This window comes from Zalophus californianus, chromosome 4 (genome assembly GCF_009762305.2).
Source record: "Zalophus californianus isolate mZalCal1 chromosome 4, mZalCal1.pri.v2, whole genome shotgun sequence".
Classification (NCBI taxonomy): Eukaryota; Metazoa; Chordata; class Mammalia; order Carnivora; family Otariidae; genus Zalophus; species Zalophus californianus.
In genome coordinates, this window is record NC_045598.1 from 103,991,102 (window position 1) to 104,009,910 (window position 18,809).

General features: G+C 50.0%; 1 long non-coding RNA gene and 5 other non-coding genes across 7 annotated transcripts in view; 2 read left to right on the plus strand and 4 right to left on the minus strand.

Moving 5' to 3' along the window:
• Positions 1–2,545: 2,545 nt before the first annotated feature.
• On the plus strand, positions 2,546–2,616 carry TRNAG-CCC. Its single transcript has one exon. It is a non-coding gene; the product is annotated as a tRNA-Gly (tRNA).
• Positions 2,617–5,937: 3,321 nt separating this feature from the next.
• The window catches only part of LOC118356913, a 29,293-nt gene continuing 16,421 nt past the window's right edge, over positions 5,938–18,809 (minus strand). For both annotated transcript variants that reach the window (XR_004820028.1, XR_004820030.1), the window contains one exon: positions 5,938–6,030. This is a non-coding gene — a long non-coding RNA (uncharacterized LOC118356913). The remainder of the gene's footprint in view (positions 6,031–18,809) is intronic.
• On the minus strand, positions 9,734–9,805 carry TRNAE-UUC. The gene has a single exon. It is a non-coding gene; the product is annotated as a tRNA-Glu (tRNA).
• Positions 11,654–11,725, minus strand: TRNAH-GUG. Its single transcript has one exon. It is a non-coding gene; the product is annotated as a tRNA-His (tRNA).
• Positions 12,283–12,356, plus strand: TRNAN-GUU. The gene has a single exon. It is a non-coding gene; the product is annotated as a tRNA-Asn (tRNA).
• Positions 16,460–16,532, minus strand: TRNAV-CAC. Its single transcript has one exon. It is a non-coding gene; the product is annotated as a tRNA-Val (tRNA).

Here is an 18,809-nt window from a genome sequence, read left to right on the forward strand (position 1 = left end):
CCTGCCATGTTGGGACTAGGAATCAGTATGACTTTTTGAACTAGGGAGCCACAGAGGTGCAGTGATGCTGCTCTTTCTAGAAGGCAAGCACTGAAGAGTGAAAATATAAATATCAGAATATCAGACAAAGGCAAAGGACAAAACCAAAGATACAAACCCAAAGATCTTTTAGTCATATTTGACTGGTGGAGTGTAAAACAAAAAGGCACAATAAAAATTATTTTCTTGTGAGTGTGGCTCTCCACTTGGGGCTCATTCTTGTCCTTAATTCTACCAAGACCAGCAAACTAGGATTTACTCCTTAGAAAGGTCAGAAGCCTCACCACCCAACTACCTGCATCCAAGTGTCCCCATTCTTTGCGCCCCTAATGCCTCTCCCATAGCCACTTCTATCCTTCAGTGAACTTTACTTTTTGATCCCACTACATGTGCTATGTGGCCAAAGGATAGGATAGGAGAAAGAACAATGGTAACAGTGGTTTTGGTTTTAAGTACTATTTCAAATCGCAGAAACCCACCAGGCATATTTGAAGCTTCAAAGACATACTCTTTTGCCAGGTTAGGACTCCACAGCAGGTCAACAAATATGTGTGATCACTGCAAGGCTCAGAGCCCTGCAAAATCCCTATTTAGAGCAATTCCTTAAGGTCTTCTGTCCTGGAATTAACTAAAGAGGTATTGTTGTTATTTTTCTCCCTGTACTGCCACTGCCACTCGTAGAAGCCAGAACCCAGAATCAACCCGTTTTGTCTGTGCAAAAAGAAAACATAATAGCTAACACATACCTGGGGATTGAACCTGGGTCGCTTAATGTAGGAGACAGTAATTTGACCCCTGAGCCACCAAAGCTTTGCCTTAGTCTTCATCCTAGATCGAACCATGTAGTCTTCAAAGGACTTTGAAAAGAATTCTTAAAATAAATTTGTATAGACTCCTTTGGTAGACACACAGAACAAACAGAAAAGATACCCAGAGAAAAGGCTTGCATAGGAAACTTAAATCACAAAGCACTATAAAGTTGAAGTATTCAAATAAAAATCGTTTCCTCACTTCAGATGCATTCCCTTTGCTGGCCCATTGCTTAGTGCCTTCCAAAGCCCTTTGCTCCCAACCTTGATGCCAACATATTTTTCCCCCTCAATAGGCATTCAGGATCCAGTGACAGTTTGGGAAGCTGGATGTTTGGGGATGTACCTGAGTTAATCCAGAAAATCTGGGTGATAATTGAGCTTCTCACATCCTACTTCTATTTTGAGTCCTTGAAAGAGGCCAAGGATCAAATGGCTCTGCTTTTTTCTTGCATTTGAAAGAGATGTACAAAAGGGTGAATACGTGAAAATTTCATTCCAAAATCTTCCCATGGACCACACCTTCTTTAGCCGCTCAAGGAGAACACGCCAAGGCAAAACAATTGGATTAGATTCTGGACAGATCCTAGAATGTCACTCTTCTATCCAATGTAAACTGTTTTTGTCCTTTGCCTTTGTCTGATATTCTGATATTTATATTTTCACTCTTCAGTGCTTGCCTTCTAGAAAGAGCAGCATCACTGCACCTCTGTGGCTCCCTAGTTCAAAAAGTCATACTGATTCCTAGTCCCAACATGGCAGGGGGGGGGGGGGGAGCTCTCCAGGTTCCCTTCTTCAGTTTAATTTCCCCAGGGAACACTGGGGAAAGAAATCTCTCTCTATTTCAATGTCATCAAAGGACATTTCAACCACCCATATTTTTCTAAAATATTAGCCAGCTCCTTATATGGCCAATACACCAAGGCCTGTGCTTCATAGGCATCTCAGAGTCAACAAATGCTACAACTCAGCGCAGCAGGGAGTCCAGTTTCCGAGATTAGATTCTCCAAAACAGTCAATGATCGATCCCAAGCTTACTAGTAATCTTGTCATAATTATGATCTATCACATACCCATCGAAATGCTTTGAACACCTTAAGAGGCAGACACATACTGATGTTATAATGATCACAGACCGACTCATAATTCTTGTTCTAAATAAATAAACAAACAGTTACAAAGACCTAACCCCATTGACGGAAATGTGTTTCTTCCTTAGCTGTTCTAATTCCTTCTTCTAATTCCAGTCTGCGTCAGGGGCTTCTGTCTTCCCCCGGTTAGAATTTTACTTGCCTAACCTGGCAAGTTAGATTACGTTCTCAGACTCTGTAAAGTGAGAGTTCGAGGTTGATGGTTGAAGGTTTAGGGTCATCATCAAGGGGTCTGGATGAGTTTCGGACGTTTCCCTGCCCGGGTCTGTCGTACAGTTGGAAAGAGCCTTTCTCAGAGTTGTGGTGTGAGCCGACGAAACAGTTTATTTTGCTATTTTGTTCGAACGTCCCCACTTTACGCTGTTGCCTGATGGAAGTCGCCTTCTCAAGCCGTTGCTTCCGAGTACCTGCGGGTTTGCTATCTCTGTGCCCCAAACACAACCGTGTAAACCTATTCTGGAGCGTTTACTTTTCCCCGTGCCCCATCCCAGGGTCACTCTTGAAATACTTTCTAGAGCCCCACCATGCGCCCCATCTCTGCGTCGGGCATTGGTGGTTCAGTGGCAGAATTCTCGCCTCCCACGCGGGAGACCCGGGTTCGATTCCCGGCCAATGCAGCTCGCCTGCCTTTCTTTCTTTTTTTTTTTTTCCACCCGCGACACGGGTGCCTCTCCTCCTCCCCTCCCCCGCAGACCTCAGACGTTCACCAGGCGCCTCCTCCTCGCTTTCCCCGAGGCACAGGCCAAGTCCTGTGGTTTCGTGATTGATTCTGGCCGCCAGGAGCAGGAAAATGAGACCCCCGAATCCGCAGGGCATTTCTGAGCAGAAAGCAGTAAGGAAGGAGTCGATCTACTCTGGGGCTGGGCCTACGTGGAGTAGCCATTTGGCCTGCAGCGCAGCAAGCAGCTCACTCGCGAGTTCTTACCTGTCCACCCGCAAGTGTCTCCGCGGGCTTTGCGGTTTAGACTATTTGGACCTAAGACCATAGTTACTTTCGGCCTTTCCCCTGGAGGACCCACGGGACCCAAAGAGCCACCAGGTCACGGAGGCCCGTGGTGGACCTTGGGTCGGCCGCGGGGCCACGTCTCACCACGGAGCCCGGCAGACACCCCAGTGGCCGGGGCGGCGTCGGCGGCCCAAGGAAGGCGGAGGCTGGTGGAGAGGGACCCGCGTGGACGCTTGGGGAGCTGCGGCCAGAGGCCCCTCGCTCGTGCCGCGGCGCCGCACTCCGGCAACCCAGTCGGTCCGCGTGGTCCGCGTGGTCCGCCGCCGCGGCCTGCGCTCCTCCCGCGGGCGCCTCGCGGTTCCGGGGAAGGGGAAGGAGGCCGCGTGCCGCGCGATGCGCCTCAACAGGTGTTAGCTCGAAGAGTGTATTTGTAAAAAGGGAAAGGGAACTAAAGACTCTGGGAACTGTTGGCCCGGGTTTGTTTTCTAGCTCTTGGGCGCTCCTTGGGAAGGATTCCGATTTGAGGGTGGTAGGGGCGTGACTGCGTTAGACCCTCCGGGTGATTAATTTTCATCCGAAGATCTTTGGAGGATTCGCCTACCTAACAGTAGCTTAAAGTCGAAGATTAGTGACAATGGGGGAGGTTGCCCCCCCACTTTCCGTTTTAAAAATAAACTTGATTTAGGGGCGCCTGGGTGGCTCAATCGGTTAAAGCCTCTGCCTTCTGCTCAGGTCCCGATCCCGCGGTCCTGGAATGGAGCTCTGGGCTGGGCTCCCTGCTCAGCGGGGAGTCTGCTTCTCCCTTTCCTTCTGCCCCTTCCCCCAGCTCATGCTCACACTCTCTCTCTCTCTCTCTCTCTCTCACACTAATAAGTAGATAAAATCTTTAAAAAATTTTTAAAGTACACGTGATTTATTCCATTTCAAGAGTTTTGTCATTCCGAGACTGTCTTTCTACTATTGAGTATAGAACGATGGGGATACTGTGTTGGAAACACCCAAGTCGTTTTGGTCATTAACTTATTTTTAAACTCTTGGGAATCTGAAAGGTTAAAAAAATTTTTTTGGAAATCTGAAATTTTAATGAATAAATTCTGAACTGTGATATACAATTTTCTCTGTAAACAGGAATCAGGATTTTGACCGTGGGGTTCGGGGGAGGGAGGAGGAGTTCTGATTTATGTCAAGGAAATGATGGATTACTCACTGGATGGACTAAAGGTGTTAAGGACTGTAACATCCCCCAAATTTCCCCTTTACGGTTTGCTGGGAAAAACATTGTCTTTGCCTCCCTTCCTTACCTAACTCTCCTGGCCTGTGAGAAGCTTGCTCCATATTCAGGCGGTGTCCCCTTCCTCCCCCTCTTGCTTCTCCATCTTCAGTGAGGAAGCTGCAGGAAAGTTGGGAGGGAGGGAGGAGACCCACAAGGACAGGACTGCGGGAGAATTTCTTGGAGAGTTTAGAGGAGAGAGGAAAAAGGAGCTGTGTGTTGTGAAATAAGCGATGAGAAAGCAAAGAAGAGGTCTGAATGGTTATGGCTACCGCCTACAGCCTTTTCAGAGTATTCAAATAACAGGACTAAAGGAATTTAGCCTTTACAGGTGTTTCCTTCCTTCCTTCCTTCCTTCCTTCCTTCCTTCCTTCCTTCCTTCCTTCCTTCCTTCCTCTCTTTCTTTTTTTTAAAATAAAGATCTTATTTGACAGAGAGAGAGAGAGGGCACAAGCAGGGGGAGCGACAGAAGCAAGCTCCCCGGGGAGAAGGGAGCCTGTCCTGAGGCTCCATTCCAGGACCCAGGGATCATGACCCTCGCGGGAAGGCCAACTGACTGAGCCATCCAGGCACCCCCACAGGCATTTTCAATTAGGGTTGGTTCTTGGAGAATACCCTTTGAGCTCAGAACTCAACTTCATGGGCCTGGTCTGCATGGGGTTGTCCTTGGAGGTATGTACTAAAGAGTAATGTCCACACCTTTCTCTTGAAACAAAATCTTGGAATCTCAACAACATTCTCTCTGTCTGTCATAGAACCATTGGGGGGTGGGGGGTTTGAAAAATTGTAACAGACATAAGGTAAAATGCACAGAACCTGTATTCATCATATAACAAATGATTATTACGCACACACTTGTGTAACCTACACGCAGATGAAGAAGTAAAATAGTATTAGCCCTAAATCAGTCACTCCCATGCTTTGCTGGGTCATAACCTTCTACCTCATCCCCTACTCCCATCGAATTATTAGTGGTGCTGTTGTTATTTTGCCTATCTCTAATGTTCTCTCATTAGGGTTCCGTTTTGAAAGCCCTTCTTGGTAATGAATTTGAGCACCATTGCATGTTGGTTAGCCACTTGAATTTTCTCCTGTGTTTCTTCCCCCAACCTTGGTGATTTTCCTATGGGTCTTTTTCTCCTCGTTTTGCAAGAACTCATTGAGTATCTTCGGTACCAGTTGATCATGCTGACTGCAAATACATGCGCCCAAATTGTGCCTTGACTTTTTACCCTTGATTCTGTGCTGCGATGAACAGAGATTCTTGAAGTAGTTGACTTAAGTCAGCCTCTTCATTAAGAATTAGTCTTTTTGTCTTATTTTGTAAGTCCTTGCTTATTTTTTAAATGCTTAGTTTTTAAATCCTTGAGATCATGGGAATACCCCGCTACAGTAATACCAACTGAACTCATTTGCGGTTGCGTTTCACATTTTGGTGCCTAATCCACACGGGAGTGATTTTGGTTATGGCGGAGGTAGGGATCATCTTTCATCCCTCCCCTGCCCGCCCCCCCCCCCAGTACATGGGATTGAATTCTTATATGTTATAATCATTGAACATTTATGTTTTGAATACCTTCGGTTTTTGAATCTTCAATTTAGCCCACTTTCTCTATTTGCGTATATACCAAAGAAACTCGGTTCTCTTAATAGTTCCAGTAATTTATTTCACATATATAAATACTTAACAGTATTCTTTTTCTTCATTTTCACTTCTCATACCTTTTCTTGCCTTTCCTCACTGGCTAAGATCTCCATCACAGTGGTGAAGAGACTTGGTTGCGGTGGGCCTCTTTGTCTGCTTCTTGATGGTTCCTAATCGGTTAGGGTAGGGGGAAAAGGTCAGTATTTGATCATCAACTATGACATGTGCTGAAGGGTTTTTTGGGGGGTTTGTTTTTGGTTTGGGAGCTACCTTTTAGCAGACTGGGGCTGTTCTCTTCTCTTCCTGTTATGCTAAGAGGTTTTGAAAAATCATAAACTGATAATGAATTTTTTCAAACACCTTTTCTGTGCTTTAGTGATTCTGATTTTCCTCCTATAAGTTGTTGATGTGATGAATTCATTTTTTTCTAATGATAATCAACTGTTTCCCCAGTGTAAAGACCAATTTTGTCATGACATATTTTTTAATATATATTTTGATTCAGTCTTTTAAAGAACTTTTGCCGCTATGTATACTCAGCAATAAGTGAGGCCTGTAATTTCTGTTTTTCACATTGACTTTTTGGGGTTTTTGGTTTCAACCCAAACTCATACGCATAAGTAGGGGGATTCTGCCATCTTTTGATACTTTTAGAATTTCTTTTTTTGGGAGTCATTTCTTCTAATGAACTTTCTTGCTCCTTGAGCTTTCTTTGCAGGAAGACTTTTGAATTCTAATTTTTAAAAAAAGTTTAATGCTTGTAGGACTAGTCCTCCTCCACACCCCTGCCCAAATCACTATTGCAATATACCGACATTTCCTCTAAAACTTTTAACTGGTTGGCATATGCGTGTTTATGATCTTCATTTATTGTTTCCCCGTGTCTACCCGTTCAGTAGCAGTGACTTCCTTCTTCCCAGTTTAATCAGAGCAGCCTTTTCAAGGATCCAACCATTGACTTTTCTCTTTTGTACATTTATTTCTGATTTTCTTTCTTATTTTCATTTCTTTTTTAATTTTAATTTTATAAAAGATTATTTATTTATTTATTTGACAGAGAGAGGCACAGCGAGAGAGGGAACACAAGCAGGGGGAGTGGGAGAGGGAGAAGCAGGCCTCCTGCTGAGCAGGAAGCCCGATGTGGGACTTGATCCCAGGACCCTGGGAACATGACCTGAGCTGAAGGCAGCCGCCCAACGACTGAGCCACCCAGGCGCCCCTCTTTTTCAATTTTTAAACTCGCATTTCTAATTTTCAAATTCCTGCTTTTATATTTAATTTCTGGTCCTATCTGCTTTTGTTGTTCTTGTTTATTTTTTGGGTAACTCTTTGTGATGGAGGGTTAGCTCGTTAGCGATCAGCCCTAATTGTCATGATTTACATTTAAAGCTGTGTTTTGTCCTCTGAAGACCGGTTTCAGCACACCTTGTGCCATAGCTGCAGTCTTTTCAGTTTTGTTTGATTCAGAGTTATTTCCTAATTTCCGTCTTCATGTCTGCTCTGATACAAGGACTGATGGAAGCATCTCTAAAATTTCAGGTACCTGAGCTTTCCTTCTTAGGTCTTGTAACTGAATTCTAGACGCTAGTTGATTCCCTGGAAATCTTATTGGAAGGTATCTCTACAGCCCTAGGATGAGTATGTTCTCCTTTCAATATGTTCTCCTCTGGCAGGCTCTTGGGACATACCACACCAAGCTGATGGCCTAAGGTCTCCCAGACTACCCAGGCTATGTGTACTCAAGGCTAAATCCAATAGAGGTCGAGCACCTGTGGCCACAGTTTCCTCAGGGGCTTTTTATTTACTTTATTTTTCAAGATTTTATTTTCAAGTAATCTCTACATCCAACGTGGAGCTGGAACTTGCAACCCCGAGGAGCAAGAGTCCCAGGCTCTACGGAGTCAGCCAGCCAGGCGCCTGCTTGCTTGTGTGCTTGCTTACTCTATTTATTTATTCTCATGGGTGTTTTAAACTTTCCCTTTCTTGATGATGTTTGTAGTGCCAAGGCCGCCTTGTCCAAAGAGCCCTGGGACTTGAAGGGGCAGGACTAGATGGGACTGAAAATGTCCATTTCTGTGTTCCTAGCCCTCAAGGTCCTGGAACAGAAAACAAAATTATCCTGGCAATCCACCTAGGAGCAGAAGGAGCTTTGATGCCTCTGTTTTTACTTTTTGCATGGGCACGTGCGAATGTTAGTGCCAAGCTTGACATCTACCTTTAGGCGCTCTCTCTCTCTCTCTCTTTTTTTTTTAAGGTACCGATCAAGCTTCAGGAAAAACAAATCAAAGAACACCACCCCCCCCAAAAAACCCCAAAACCAAACCAAACCAAACCAAACCAAAAACCATCTTGCAATCGGAAATGAAGTAGATTGTATTCTCTTACTTTGAAAACTCTACCTTTATCATTCCCCAGATGGCAGGGATGAACTTAAAATTCCTGGACTTCTTGGAGTGAATCACCAGAGAAGCCCTCCGGGGCCGCCTGCTGGAACCGGGTGGCATTCTGCACCTCCAACAAGTCATCCGTGTTTCTCGACACGGTGTCCCGTCTCTTAAAAAGCAGCCTCTTGATGCCACACTGTGCAAAAGCCCCGGGTCTGAGTATGAACAAAAGGGGAAAAGGGCAATTTTTGGTGCCCCGATTGACAAGCCCAGGAGGAAAGACCCACATGGGGGCTAAAAACGACCACAGGGTCAAGAGCACTCAGGATGTAACGGACGAAACTCGTTGTGAAAGAAACACCATCCAAACTCTAGTCTCCCTGCCTACCCAGGTTTCCCCCCTACCCCCCTCTGCAGCCTTCCTTCCCTCTCTGGTACGCTCAGGGTCACCACCTTCCCCTCCAACCCAACCCTCGCCATTCTTCCAAACCGCTCCCGAAAGGAGTTCAAGCGACCCCCTTCCGCCCGCCCCCCCCGCCCCCAACACACACCCGCCTCAGGAGAACCCACGAGTTCTCCGCTCGGACCGTCCGCCTTTCAGCAGCGGCTCCGCACCCACCGCCCCGCAGCCCCTGCGCGGCCTCATCTCCACACGGCTCCCGCTGCCTCTGCAGCCTCGGTCCGCAGCACCTCTCCCGGCCCTCGCTCGCTCTCTTCGTGCCTCGCAGAAGACGTCGCGTTTACCCCAACAGGTCTTCGGAGCCAGTGTCGAAGGGAAAAAAGAAAATGTGCCCAGTGCCTGGTAGAGTTTACAGGGTTTAAATGCAACAGCCCCCGGAGAAACGGTGGGATTTGCCTGTGGTATCATCGTTTTGGTATCCTGGTGTTTGTTGATTTTTACCCCTACCTTCGGCTTGCGGAAGCAATACCAGTTTTCCATTTAGTGCACGCCTCCCTTGCCTCCTGTGTTGGGTCAGTGAGCGTCACCTCCCTACACCGCTTAATCTGCGAATGGGACAGCCTTCGAGGAGGACCCGCCCCCCTCCCGGCGCTCCCCTTCCTCTCAACCCTCCTCGCGGCTATCGGTCCAGGCACGGCTTCCGAACGCGTAGTAAGCCTTTTCTGCGCGAACTGAGCTGAGGAGCTGGGTCCACGGGCCGGTGTCTGGGGTACACGCGAACAGCGCGCCGTGGCTTGGCCTGCAGAGCTGGGTTTTTCGGGGCTCGGCCTGCTCTGCGCCCCTGGGGCGGCCCCACAGGGTTTGGAACCTCTGCCGCGTAGCGTAAACACGAGCCAGCTGCTTAGAAGCTCTGAGGTCACTTCTGCGGGCGGCGGACCCGGGGAGGCCGGCAAGCCAGGTGCGTGCGCCCTGAAAAGCGGCCCGCCGCCCCACCCCCCGGCGCGGGAGATGAAGAGTCCGAGCGGTGCGGGGCGCACCCGGCACACCACACCTCCGGGTAGGAAAGGAAGATTCCCGCGCAAAAGTTGATTCCCTGACCGGGAATCGAACCCGGGCCGCGGCGGTGAAAGCGCCGAATCCTAGCCACTAGACCACCAGGGAGCCGGTGCAAGGCTCTTCTTCTGCAGGCTTCCCACGGGAGTGACATTGTCCCCTGAGCTGTGGAAGGCGTTGGGCCTTCGGGGAGGTCACCTGTCCTCCGAGGACCCCTTTCATAAGGACGTTCCCTCCCCGCTCCCTCCAAAACAAGAGCCCGCACCAGACGCTCCGAGGGCCGCCAGGTCCGCGAGTCCCGGAGCGAGTCGCCGCGGCCCGGCCCGGCCCGGCCCGGCCCCGCCGCCCCTCAGAGCTGCCCTGAGACGCGCCTTCCCGAGGCGGTCGCGTGCGGACACGACGTCGCCGCGAGGGCGCGGGAGGGGAGGCGCCCGGCGTGAGACCCCGGGGTCCCCAACATCACCCGGTAGACTCCGGGGGGACGGGGACCGCTTTCAAGGATGGCTCGGCGGCCCCGGACTGGATTCCGGATCTCTGCACCCCCACCCCACCCCCACACCTGCTGCCCCCACAGCTTATTGCGCCACCGGACCTGAAGGGTCACTCTGAGTCCCTATAGACCGTGCAGTGTGCCGGTGGCATCAGGAGACACAAATAGATAAATGGACTCAGCTGAAACACTTGAAACTGACCCCCAGCTGACCTGGTGAATTCATTTGCCACAGAAACGGTTCGACGGGGAAAGGAAATAGGTTCAATATCGGGGGCGGGAAACAGCTTTACTTCTACCTCACACTACGCACAGAAATTAATTGGAGGTGCCTCGTAAAACATAAAGGCTAAAGGCAAAAACAGTTTTTGAGGATACTTTGTGACTCGGTGGTAGGCAGAGATTTACTGAACAAGACCCAGGGAAAAATATGTATATAAAAAAAAGACATGACAAGTTAGACTTCATCAACATTAACCATAGCTTCTCATCCAAAGACGCCCCCGAGACCGTGAAAACAGCAAGCCACAGGCGGGGAGAAAATGTTCACAAAACATATCTGACAAAACAAGCAAGCAAGCAAGCAAGCAAACCCCCAAACCTGTAACTATAAGGTGCAAGGAGCTCCTTCAAACTGATTAAAAAAAAAAAAAAATCAGACAACTCAAGTTTTTTAGATGGTTAAAAGACATGAACAGATCCTTGGGAAACGAAGACACCCGAGGCCTACAGAGCACCTAAAAGAGAGCTCAATATCTTTAGCCGCCAGAGAAACGGATGTTAACATCACATGGAGAGAGCACTAGTCCCAGCAGCACGACTCAGATGATCAGGATAGGAAACACCCAGTCTTGGCCAAGATGGGGGAGGAGCACAACTCTCAGCGGCATCCCCGTGAATACCATCTGGCGGGAAGCGGCTGCCGACAGGCCTTTTCCCATCCTTGAGGGTATGCCGCGAGTGACTAGAGAGGGTGCCGTGATGACGACAAGGAGGACGACGGCCAAGGACTGAAAAAGTCCCCCGAAGCAGAGATTCCCAGGAGCCAAGGTTCGAGGCGCTCAGCGGGTCTATGGAGGGTCTGTCACTTATCCGATGGGAGATTTTCTCTGGTCTTTGAAGATCCTTAAGGTTTTTCTGAGGAGCAAAGAGACGCCGTTTCCCAGCAACGCCGGCCCACGAGGCTCCTCGCTGGACAGTCGGGGACTCAAGGACTTGTCCTGGTTGGGAGCCGCGCTGAAGAGAAGCCATTTCGTTCAGCTGACTTGCGCTCAGAGTCAGAGCGGAGGAGGTCCCCGGGTTAGGGCCGAGGGGAGTTTTCCTTTCCTTGGGGGAAACGAAGAAGACCTCCCGGCGCCCAGTGGCCTTGCGGAAAGCAGGGCTCTCTGGCCCCCAGGTAAGGGGCGCAGCCGCGGCGGGCTTAAACCCAAAGCAAAAGGGGAGGGGCAGCGAGCGCCCGAGAGCGCTGCCGTGACTCGGATTCGAACCGAGGTTGCTGCGGCCACAACGCAGAGTACTAACCACTATACGATCACGGCGCGCCACCCTCCCGGCGGCAGGCTTTGGCCGTCGCTCCAGGACTCTGGACGCAAAGTCGTTCCAGTTACTGCGCTGTTTTCTTTTCGGACAAACTGCAGGTACGGGTGCTGTGCTCTCTTCCCCGCCGGCTCTCGGATTTTCCTTCCCTTCCTCTCAGCTCTCCTACGCGATAAAGACCAAACAACCGCAAAAACCATTCTCCGGTCCCCCAGTCCGGCCGGCGCCTCTGCACGGGCGTCCTGGGAAGTCTCCTTGTCCCGTCCACGCCTCCCCCGCTTTTCCTTGCCGCCTCCTGGCGTTTGCCCCCTTCGGACCGCCCGCACCTCACCCTCTCTCCAGCTTCCCCCACACCGACGGCGGCCGAGTGGAGCGAGCGGAGCGCCAGCGGCGCCGAAGGGCGGGCGCCGGCGGACCAAACGGACAGAACGGTCCCGGGAAGCCACCGGCCGTCAGCTCCCCTCGGGCCCCAGTCGCCTGAGACGGAAGGCGGGTGGCTCCCCCTGGCGCTGAGCGCGCGCTTGCTCTCTACCGGGATGTGGGCGGGGGCTCCGCGAAGGTCTCTGTGGCGCAATCGGTTAGCGCGTTCGGCTGTTAACCGAAAGGTTGGTGGTTCGAGCCCACCCAGGGACGCGGTGGTTCTTCTTTTAGAAGGGACAAGACAGTGTCGTTGGGGCACGGGCACAACAGGAGGACCGAAGCCAAGATCGGAAGGCCACGAGGGAGAGCTCTGGAGGAAAGCAGGTCGCCGGGAATCCCGAAGTCCTCGCAAGAGTACAACCCTCCGAATGCCTTTTAACAGTGCAGTTTCTGCCACCCTGCTTTTGTGCCAGTATTTTTTCAACCCTTTCCTTATACTCTGTACATTAGGTTGAGTCTAGGGTTTTATGGTTACCAATACTGCTGTCGTCACCGTTCGCGTACTTGACTAATATTTCTACAGAGTAGCGTCCTGGAAGAGCAATTGCTCTAGCTGGTGACGTGGTCTTTCAACATTCCTCTGTCAGTGTCACTCACCTTCATTTTTGAAAGCCTCTTTTGGAGGGGACATCCTCCTTGACTTTGAGGTTGCTCCAGTGCCCTCTCACAATCCTTCCATCCAGCAGAAAACTGTAGGTACCACGCCTTTCTCCTCTGGCCGCTTTGCAGATTTGGTTTTCTTTTCCCATGGATTTGAGCAATATCATTAGGATGTGACTAGATACGGTTTTCTTCGTGTGTCTTGTACTCATTCGTTGTGTTCATTTGGCTCCTTGGATGGGTGGGTTTATGATTTTTATGATTGGAAATTCTTCTGTCGTTTCCTCAAAAATTGCTTCTTTCCCTCCAGTCTTTTCAGGGACTCCAATAATCCACTCATATCTTTTTTTTTTTTTTTTCCTCCCCCGAATCGCTCACATCTTTTAAAGTTGCCCTACCATTCACTGATAGCCCTTTACTTGCTGGAGCAGACATCGCATGTGTTTTTTACGCTCACCGATATCTCCTAAAGGTTCACTCCTCTTAACCTGTTCCATCAGCCACTCTATCTAATGTCTAAAAATGTGCAGCAGCTCTATATTAAAGGTGTTTTGTGACTTCTCTCCTCATTAGAAATGCTCTAGGCTAAGATGCTACATTAATTAACTCAATTTAGTATCATTGGGAGAACTTAAAGATCACAATCGATCTTAAAATTGCAAATGCACCTGACACATAATGGAGAAGTGCATGCTGGGATCATATATGATACCTAAAAAGGTTTACCCCCCAGAATTGTAAGAGTAATTGAGTCACTATGATTTCCAGAATTATAAGACTTAATCTCCATTAAAAGTATCATATGATGTATTTATCCTACCGAAACACATAATTTCGTATTGTATAAACTCTTAAATAGTATTGGATTAAAGTGTGTTTGTTGGACCAGTAAAACCAGTATAGGAGATTTAGGCAGCTAAGGGTCACTGGGATTTTGAAGAGAAAATAAACCCAAGACTTGTATAAACTGGAATACTATCTTACCAATATTTTCTACAGTATTAGAAAATCGAGAAGACAACATAAAGCAGTTTTTAGATCAAAATTATTAAACCAGTCTGATGCACACAAGGAGTCCTCTTTAGAAATACGACATGATATAAACATCTTCTATGCCATTATATATCAATTATTTAGATCCTCTAAAGTGTTTTAAAAGTACTCGAGACTTCACTTGATTTTTTTTTTTCTTGGACCTGGCACCGAGACCACTAACCTATCTACAGCTAAACTGTTTTTGTTCTTTTCCCTGAGTTACAGATTCAGCAAGAAAGGAAGTTGGATGGGTGCCTGGCTGCCTTAGTTGGTAGAGCATGCATCTCTTGATCTCTGGATTGTGAGTTCCAGCTGACACACCTTGGGTGTAGTGATTACTTAAAAAAAAAAGAAAAGAAAGTAAGAAAGAAAAAAAGAGGGGGGGATAAAGAAAGAGGGGAAGGAAGGAAGGAAGGAAGGGAAGGAGGGAGGAAGGGAGGAAGGGAGGGAGGGAGGGGGGAGGGAGGAAGGGGGGGAGGGAGGAAGGGAGGAAGGAAAAGGAAAAAAAAGAAAAGAAGGAAGGGAGAAAACCCCATCAATGGCATCAATAGCACCTTTGGACCCCCACTGGGGTCCTGGAAATAGGAGGTCAGGCACTTCCTCACTTTGGGGAGAGGCACAACTGAATACAAACTTGAAATTGCCTGTGTCTGCTTGGACTCAGACTGGAGCCAGGACCAGCTCAAGGCCAGGACAAGGTAAGACTAAGCACCATCATCACAGGACAGCCACCTACCTGACAGCATCAACACAGACAACTCTGGAAAGCTCTTGAAAACTTCCCCCTTCCCTTTGAAGAATTTTCCACCTGCTCCCTTCATCCTCCCACCACCAGAAAGGATTCTTCACCTTTTGCTGGGCCAGGACCCTTTAAGATCCCTGCAGGGCACAGAGAGTCAGGAGGGCAGGAGCTAAGGGGTGCTGCACCTGCACCTCCCTGAAGGGTGTCTCCTGGGCTGGGGGGTTCTAGAGCTCAGGCTGGCCCTGGACCCACTGCCCACCAAAGCCACCAGAAGGAGTCCAGAGGGCAGGTGGTGCTGGAGGCATGACAACCTCATCGTGTTCCTACAAGCACAGGACACGGCTGGCCTGCACCATCTGGGAGAGGCAAGTAACACTCGGCCTGCCCGAAGCTTCTCTAGCAGCCTGAAGGCAACAGGTGTCTGGTTCCTGAAGGGACGAGAGGGGCCTCCTCCAGAGGACAATGTCCTCCCCTGGCCTTGGAGGAAAGGTCCTGCAGAGGCTGGTTTTGAGGGACATTGCCCAAGGAAAGGAGCAACAGTGGCCCAGCCAGTTCTCTTGAGATGTCTGCAGGGTACTTTCAAACATATCTATGGAGAGAGAGAAAGGAAATGGGGGCAAATGCTAACTGGGGCACTTAGCTGAGGGATACAGGACGTCACCACTCCTGCAACTTGTTTTGTATGTTTCAAGGCGTGTTTGTTTGTTTGTCTGTTTGAAAGGAGTGATAAAGTCAAGTCCCAGGTTCTCTTTAGACGAAAACCCTTGAAGTGGGACGTTAGGTCTGTGAGGTGAATGGAGGTGAGCCGCTGCCCTGGCTGCTCATCCCAGCTCTCCTCTCCCAGCCAGGAGATCAAAGGACCCTGAGTCTGGACCTCTGGTATTTAGGGCCTCAGTGTAGAGGCACTTCTGCACATGCCCGTTGGTGTACACCGCACTTACCGGGATGAAAAGGAAAATCCTAAGTGAGGAGACAGTGCCCAAAGGTCTCCCTGATTGGGAATGGAACCTGAGCCGGGGCGGTGAAAATCCGAATCCGATGGCACAGATCACCAGGAATCCACACAGGATCCCTGCTTTGGCCCTTGCAGATGAAAACCCTGCAAGTAAAGGTTAGATTTCCCAGACGGAGGGAGCAAAAGTGGGGGCGACTCCCAGCGGCCCAAGGCTCCCAGCCCTTGCCCCGCTGCTCATCACCTCTCCCAGCCTCGGAGGCGCTTTGGGCTCTGAGGTCTGACCGCAAGGTAACTGGCCTGTGCTACGTTCGAGTCCAGCTCGAGCCCTGTGTGTGGCAGAGCCGAGGCCGTGCTCTCTGTCCGAGCCTCGGTTTCCCGGTGAGTGCGGGGCGGACTTGGCTCGCAGCGGGTGGGGAGCAGAGTCCCTCTACTTTGGGACCTGCCAGCTAGCTCAGGGGCTCTCCTGATGCTGGCACCTGCGGGCTCATTCGGAGGCGCCTGAAACTCTTCCTCTACGAGTCCCAGGCGCAGTTGGTTTTCCTTTGCTCTGTGGGGCAAATGCACCCGTTGCGCCGGCGTGCTGGGGTCGGGAAGGCCACGTGTGCCCCACAGGGGAGACTTGGTTGGTGTTCAGAGCCACGGGGCCCGTCCGCCCGGAGAGCGGATTGAGGCGCCAGGGGAGCAGCTTAGGGGGGGCTCCTGGGGGGGGGGGGTAGCGGAACCCGGAAGTGGGCCTGGTCCCGGGAGCCCTTCTGGGCCTGACGAACTGGCTGTGGGCTGCTCTCGGCTGAGACTCGCGGCGGACGAGCGAGGCCAGGCTGTGAGGTGCCGAGTAGGCTTTCAGGAAGCAAGGGAACTGCAGCCTTGCTTTGTGTTTGCTTTTCTGAATGGAAAATGGGGCTGCGCCCGCCGCGGCCGCCTTGCCTCAGACGGTCCTCCCTTCTGTCTTCAGAACAACAAGAGAACTGGGGGGCAAAAGGGAGCTGTTTCCGCCCGGTTTCGAACCGGGGACCTTTCGCGTGTGAGGCGAACGTGATAACCACTACACTACGGAAACGGGACGGGTGGCTGCTTCGCGGGCCCGAGCCCTGAACACGTTCGGTCGTGCCACCGACGTCTTTCTAAGCGCGGAAGGCCCCTGGGAGCCCCCGCGGCGCCGCAGGGAAAGGGACCGCGGCGCCGGCTTAGGCTCCCGCGTCTCCCCCCAGGAGGCGAAGCCCCGGGGGGCCCTCGGCAGTCTGGCTCCGGGATCCGCACCGAGCGCAGGGTTTCCAGATCCGGAACGACGGCCCCGCTGCCGAGGGGGCCCCGCCGACTCCCCAGCTCCCGGAGGGGGCCGGTCAGGGGCGTCTGAGACCCCAGGCGCCCCCGCCGCCCGGCCGTGGGGGTCACCCGCCCTCCTGGGCTGTCGGCGGCCGCTTTCACCGCGGGGGCGGTCGGTGCTCTCGGCTCGTGGCCGCGGCTCGGCGCCGGGAATCCTCCCAGGACCCGGAGGACGCGCCCTCCCCGGCCTCCCGCCGGCCCCGCGGCGCCTCACCCGCGCGCTCGTCCTTCGCCGGCCCTTGCGCTCTGCGCTTCTCCGCGGTCCTCTCGGCAGAAGGGTGTCTCTTTGGTATCCTCCGGGCAAAAGCGGCCCCCCCGGTTCCTGCCTTGGGCTGCTTTCAAGCCACTGACAAGAGGCCTGTGGCCATGCCCATCGAACAGTGTCCAGTGAAATCCAGGCCATGGAACGGCGGGATGAAAAGGAAGCGCAAGAAAGCGTTCTTAGTGGCACAGACCCCAAGAGTGACAGAGCCATGACTGGGGAGGGAAGGTCTATCCCTACCTGGCGTTTATCAGTGATTCCTGGGTGGGCTGCCTTGGAGCCTCTGTGTGGCTCCGCAGCCAGACCCGAATAGGCTGCTGGGGACACTTGGTGTGACCCCAGCCACATTCACAGAGGCTTTAATATTTGGAACAAAGTGAGGACGAAAAGCCTAGGAAAACAGATTTTTAAAGTTGTTTTCTCTCTCCCTCCCCCATGCGAATGTGTATGAGGTTACTGTGTGATACTGACCGCAGTGTGCTTAAAGCACAACTACTTTCCTGATATTTGGCAGTTTCTCGCAAACGTAAAAAATATACCTACCCTGTTCCTAGTAATATTGCTATTTACTTCCTGAGAACAACGAATGCCTACATCCCAAAGAGGCTTCTACACAAAGGTTGGTGCGATGTCATGTATACTAGGCAAAGCTGGATAAAACCCACATGTCCATCAACACATTGTCCATACCCAAACCCTTGTATACTTTTAGAATGGATTAGTACTGCGCAGTAAAAACATCCAAACTATGGATAAGGCAATAACGCGGACAACCCCCTCCAACAGTGTGTTCAGCAAAAGATGACCACCATAAAGCCATTTTTGAACACCTAAAACATATGCATTTAAACGTGCCTATCTGATACTCCTGTGTGATCCCATTCCCAGGAAGGATCCGCGGAGAAGAGTGGTGTCCTCTTTGAAATATTTTGCCAAGAAACTTCCTGGGTCGATGGAAATACATTGCTCTGCCTGATAGTCACAAGGGTTTAGACCTTTATCACATGTCCCTGTCTACTTTCTATTTTTACAACCTTAACATCAAACATAAAGTTAATTAACAGTGTCTTTGAATGACAGATTAGACCAGATGGACATAACAGATATATACAGCATCGATAAATAAAGTTAATTATGTTTTAAAAACTGAGAATTCCCAAAAGGTTGACTTATTTTAGTTCTAGTTAATATTAATTCAATAAATACTAAATATTTAGTTCAATATTTGTTTCCTGTGTACACGAATAAGTTACTGTCATGTATCCTCTAAAATCTATGCAAAAGACTGATACATTAGAACCTCTTACATTTCCCAGACAATGCTAGAACTCTGGAACATCTCAGTTCCATTTACTCACCTCATTTTTGAGTGTTTGGCATTAATTTTCTTTCAACGTACATTTTGAATTCATAAACATTATTATTATTATTGTTTGTATAGTGAGATTTATTTGACTTAGTCGCATGTTTAACCTATCCTATTAACCTATTCTGCCCCACTTTCTGGCTCCTCCAACCTCTGAGACTTTAATTATACCTATGTTAGGCCTTCAGGACACGGCCCATATCTTTGTAACACTCTTTTTCTCAATTTCTCTTGCTTTTAGCTCTCTACGCTTAAGTCTGGAGAGTTTCTTTCTACTTACATATTTCCAGGTTAATAATCTCTCTTCCAAACTGCTATGACACCCAACTATTGACTTTTTTAAATGTCAGCTATTACATCTTTTATTTCTATTACTTTCATCC